We start from the raw sequence: 5,857 nt of genomic DNA, 5'->3' as shown, positions 1-5,857 counted from the left end.
GTGCTCGCTCCGGCAGCACATATACTAAAATTGGAACGATACAGAGAAGATTAGCATGGCCCCTGCGCAAGGATGACACGCAAATTCGTGAAGCGTTCCATATTTTTAACCTTACCTGCGCACCAGTTGATATTTTCATGCCTAACCTGAGCTCTGGGTAACATTTTTTGTGAAGCGGTGCATATTTTGTGCCTTGCCTGAGGTCCAGGTAACATTTATTGGTGATTCTGTGCCTTACCTGAGCTCCAGGGTAACATGTTTTGTGATTTTTGTAAAACAGAAAGTTCTATTTTCATTTATACAAGCTGCTGTCCGGGTGTACCTAATAAAGTGGTCACCGAGTGTCCACTAACTCTGCTCGAGGGCAGAGGCTATTGTGACATCACAGGCTATTGTGACGTCACAGGAAATGGGTGGGCCAAATATTTGCATTTACAGGCTGGTGGACAGGTGTACCTAATAAAGTGGTCACTGAGTGTGTATGAACCGCTAGAGGGCAACGGCTGTTGTGATAGCACAGGCTACTGTGACGTCACGGCAAATTGGTGGTCTTAAGTACGAGTGTAGAGATAAACCTAATAAAGTGAAACTCTGTCCTATTTTAAAAATAGAATCTCCATCTCTGCCGACCTTTTTTTATTTATTTTTTGAAATAAAATATCCATCTCGGTCCTATTTTAAAGAGTAGAACAGGTTCTCTGTATTGTTCCCATTTCAAGGAGTACAACAGGCCACTGAGGTGACTCGTCTTTGAAAAAGGCTTCATACGCCAGCGGACAAGTGCCTGGACATGGGCGGATGCTCTGCGTGAGGTGTGGTATGCTTGTGTGGCCCACTGGTGGGCCAGTAGCTGGCCATCTTCCCTCTGATCAAATAAACCCCAATTTCAAAGAGCAAGGGCTCATTTTTGGATGGTTGTTTGCTTTAGACTTGCAACTTGGCACTTTTTTCCCCCTCCGTTGATTGATGCAAATGTTTCTTTGTGCACTGCACACCACCTTGAGTGTATATTGGAAATAAAACTTTAAATGAGACGAATCGCTGTTGTCTGTTACTCTGACGACACTGAGTATCACGAGGGTATCTCCTAATATTTTGTGACTGTTCATATATCCAGGTCTAGCAAACTCGAATTCAGTTCTTGAGAATGTCTTGCTACTCATTGTCCAATTTCATTTCTTTTCCAGGCAGAAATTTTATTTGATAGTACAAAATGCAGAAAGGGAGCACCGTTGTGATTTTTAAAAATGATATTATTATTAATAATAATAATAATAATGACAATACAAATATGGCACAACTCGTTCACAGCAGAACATGGAGAAATGTCATGAGTACAAGAGATGGACGTGAATGGGGACCTACTTGTTGCTGCAACTAAATTCGGCAATTGTTCCAACAGTAGATAATAAACTGCCATCAAACAAAACAAGGACTGATTTGCACGTCCTCAAACTTAAACTGGAGCTATGCTGACGCCTAGTGTTAAAAGCTGAGCGTTTTTCTGCTGTTCAATATGTATGAAAATATATTTTTCACTGGCTTCTAGAGTGACTGCTATCGCGGTCACATGAGAATGATCACTGGTCTGATATTTTAATCACATAAATAAGTAGAATAAATAGAGCATGCCCATGGGAGGCATGTGTCCTGGTCTAAGATGTTCGCAGTGTCATGGTCCAAGCTGATGTCCTGCAGCGCCCGGCCCGTCTGCGACTGAGGTTCCCTGCAATGTGAGGCTGTGCACACAGGAAAAACATGCTTATCACAAGATTTATGAACATGCTATGTGACACAGAGTATTTAAAAGTAATAATAATAATAATAATAATAATAATAATTAATTTAACTTCACAGGGGCTACCAAGATGTAGTAGTTGACAGACCTAACCACAGCTAGCTAGCTACACTATACCACTGAAATGACTCACTTTTTAAAACATTTCGACAGAAATGATTAAATTGGGGGAGTAATTAGGCTGCATTATTCGTATAGTCACACGCTGAATCGAGGTATGGAGGTAGGTAGGTAGATAGCCAAGCAGCTATCCGCCTTGCAAGCCAGAGAATATTACGTTTTGTAATTAAAACGAAATGTGCGACATGCCAGCTTTGTCTTACGATATATTTCTAATGTAAAAATACATACATGATGTGTTTATACAGCTGGAAAGTTCTTTCATTCATTCGTTCTGTGTATTAACAGCAACGATAAACGTATTGAACAGCGCGAAAGCCAACTAGCTAGCCTGCTCTGACCATCGCTAACATGAAAATACAAATGATTCTTCTCATTTTAATAAAAATTTCATTAGAAAACGCATTGAAAGCTTACCTTTCACCGATGCGGGAGCAATGGCCGACGCGCCGATTTGAGTCAAAACGGAGGAAGAGCTACAATTGGCCGGCTAAACACGTGATGAATTTGGAACAAACACGTGTTCAATTTGGAACAAATCCGGCCATCTGATTGGCTGAGCCGCTTTGTCAAAGTTGGTGAAAGTTGTAAATTGGAACAAGGCACGGCCTCTGATTGGCTCCAATATTGGAACATATTGGAACATTGGAACATTGGAACAGAGAAGATCGGTAAAGTGGCCAAATCCATTTGACTTTTAAGAGGCCAGCCTGTAGTGCAGTGGCAAGGTCGGCGGTTCGAGCCCCGGTGTAGCTGCGATAAGATCCGCACAGCTGTTGGGCCCTTGGGGGATGCCCTTAACACCCCATTGCTCCAGGGCTGTTTCCTGCTTAGTCTAATCAGGACTTGTCGGTCGCTTTGGATAAAAGCGTCTGCTAAATAACAAATGATTATTTATTTATAGCTTGCATTGTAGCAACTAGACCTAACATCCTCAGAATGACCTACACCGTGGCACGGTGTCATTTTGTTGGGAATGTTAAATGAACCAAAATAAAGAAGAAGAAAAAAAAAAAGTGAAACAGCAAAGTTGGGTGAATTTTGCAACTTTGAGTTGCATCAGGCAAGTATATTTCTCGAGTTATCAAAATACATTAGTTGTATTGTAGACTGGTTTCCGGTTTAATTTTGTCTTTCAACCTATAGGTACAACACACATCAGGACATGTAGGTCTCTTTGGATAAAAGCGTCTGCTAAATAACAAATGATTATTTATTTATTTATTTATTTATTTATTTATTTATTTATTTATTTATTTATTTATTTATTTATTTATTTATTTATTTATTTATTTATTTATTTATTTATTTATAGCATTGTGGCAACTCAACCTAACATCCTCAGGATGGCCTACACAGTGGCACGGTGTTATTTTGTTGGGAATGTAAGGTATATTTCTCGAGTTATGAAAATACATTAGTTGTATTGTAGACTGGTTTTATTTTGTCTTTGAACCTGTAGGTACACCGCACATCCCGATAGAAACACACATCAGGACTTGTCGGTAGCTTTGGATAAAAGCGTCATCCTCAGGAAGGCCTACACAGTGGCACGGTGTTATTTTGTTGAGAATGTCTGTCCTCCAGGGTCCTCGTCGCACTTCATTGTGCGTCGCTCTGGATAAGAGCGTCTGCTAAATGCCTGCAATGTAATGTAATGTAATGTGAAAAAGAAAGAACGGGAAACCGCAATGCTGTGTGAATTCTGTTGGGTGAAACATTCGCAGCATTGAAAACCATTCGCGTTTTTTCCCCTTTACATAGTTCTGAATGAAGATCAGGTATATCATTCTGAGTACAGTAAAAAATAAAATAAAAAAGGAACTTTGTACATGGGGTATATTCCAGATGTCTCATTAAAAATGCATGTCTTACGAAATTTAAAACGAAATTAGATTGAAGGCTTCACAATAGCCCACAGTCTTGTCCCGGAGGCTAGAACCTAAAGGCATATGGTGATGCAGCGTCTTTTGGTTATTACTGCTCTAGCCTTTGGAATAGCATGGGTCTTCGCGACTCCAAATCCGTAGACATTTTAAAAAGAAATCGTAAGACACACCCTGTTGTAGTTCTGTCTGTAGCGTGGTACACAAATAAAGTTTTGCGTAGCCACGCCTGTATTTGCACTCGGCCTACACGGGCAGATGGCTTCGTCGCCTACGGGAGATAATATTGTATTTTTCCAAATAGTTTCACTTGTTTCAGTTCGGTGCAATATGGACGCGTGCGCACATAAAACAGTGCTACTGCGGCCGGACGTCTCTCGGGTAAGGTTGCCTGCTGTAGGCGGTCCGCATGTCACGTTAACTTGGTGTAGAATCAACTTGTTCGCTTGCTAGCTAACGACTGGTGGCCATAGTCCTTCGCCTCCGCGTCGTACAGTAACCCCCTTGTTAACAAGATTATTCCTGATACACGTCGTAAATACAGTCGTGTAGGCTATTTATTGCATTTTCTGGAAGGCTTGGCTGCTGTGCGAGGATTATCCAGCTACTGAGCAAACTGTTTCCACGTGCTAGGCCGGCTATAGCTAGCTCGTTTGCTACCTTGGCGAGGCGATGTAATTTAGTGCTCCGGTGCCTCGCTTATTGTATGTGTCTGGCCATTTTGCATGCTTAGAGATTGGGGAAGTAGATGAGAAGCACCGTACGTGGCACAGGTAAAGACAATTGTCACAACATTTTCAGAGGCCTTGTTGGAAAACGTGGCATTTCCCCCACGTAGGCCCAGCGGACGCCAAAAGTCGCCGTGTTAAGTTAGCCTACACCACAGAAGTAAATAATCGTGTGCCATAGTGGCTAGCTAACGAAAACGACAACGCAGAAGAACCACTCAGCTTGCTTTGGTTGGATATACACACACGGCAGTCTGCTGAGTGGTCAAAGAGGGAATGCTGCTTTCCACGTTTGTTTTGAGCAAACACTCGTGTTTCGAAGAACTCGTTTCCTCCGCGTTTTCGTCCTTTTTAGTGAATTTCGAGTGCTTACTCTAAATTAACTTTTGATGAATTGCCTTGAAAAACTCAGCCTCCAGTTTCTGTTATAGTGTAAAGTACCTTTCGGGCGTACTGTATATGGTATTAGAAACCATGCAGTGTTTTTTTGTTTTTTTCTCAAGTGTCTCTATTAATTGTATGTAAACGATGTTCTTCCCATAGACTGTATCAAAGTAAGGCTCTTCCGTGCATGCACCGTCTTTTTGACGGTTTTCCCTTTTCTAGCTGGAGAGCCCTTGTGAAAGGAATGAGCCGACTGACCTCTGGTGGCAATTACTAGCAATGTACGGGGAGATCCGGAAGTACCGTATTTGAATTTGAAGATGGCGGGCTCCTTGTTTACTTTTCTTCAGATTTTACCTTTTGCTGTCAGATGGCCTGACCTTACCTATACCTAGTAATACTATTGTTTTGTTGTTGTGTTTTTTCTTTTTCTTTCAGTGTGCGATGAATCTTTCAAGCATGTTCAGCTGATGGTGACTGAGATGAGGACAGCATGCAGCGGACAGGCTGGAGGTGGTGACAGTGCAGTTCTTTGTGAGGGTGCAGCCAATAGCAGGATCGAGGCAGTCGGCTGCATAAGTCGGCAGCGCACATCCGTGGACTCCATTTGCCTGCCTCGGAGGGACATTGATGTCTAAATGTGTTCAGCTCAACATGAGAGGTTGTGTTTGATAAACCTCCTGATGCAGATTTGTCTTGTTTGTAAGTGCTGCCAGTTTAGGCTGTCCTTACGAGGCACACACGCGTGCTATGCATGCTTTCGCACTCAGTCCATGACTGCGAACCATGGCCAGAACCCGCCCCTTAGGTAGCGCAGGCTCAGGTAGGTCTCTTGTGCTCGCTCCGGCAGCACATATACTAAAATTGGAACGATACAGAGAAGATTAGCATGGCCCCTGCGCAAGGATGACACGCAAATTCGTGAAGCGTTCCATATTTTT

At 42.4% G+C, this 5,857-nt stretch overlaps 2 non-coding genes across 2 annotated transcripts; both read left to right on the top strand.

Annotated features, from left to right (window-relative positions):
* On the top strand, positions 1-107 carry LOC133112154 (U6 spliceosomal RNA). Its single transcript, XR_009705049.1, has one exon. It is a non-coding gene; the product is annotated as a U6 spliceosomal RNA (small nuclear RNA).
* Positions 108-5,750: 5,643 nt separating this feature from the next.
* LOC133112153 (U6 spliceosomal RNA) lies at positions 5,751-5,857 on the top strand. Its single transcript, XR_009705048.1, has one exon. It is a non-coding gene; the product is annotated as a U6 spliceosomal RNA (small nuclear RNA).

Source organism: Conger conger, chromosome 15, assembly GCF_963514075.1.
Source record: "Conger conger chromosome 15, fConCon1.1, whole genome shotgun sequence".
NCBI lineage: Eukaryota > Metazoa > Chordata > Actinopteri > Anguilliformes > Congridae > Conger > Conger conger.
The sequence above is the reverse complement of the archived record's forward strand: the minus strand, read 5'-3'. Positions and strand labels throughout refer to the sequence as shown.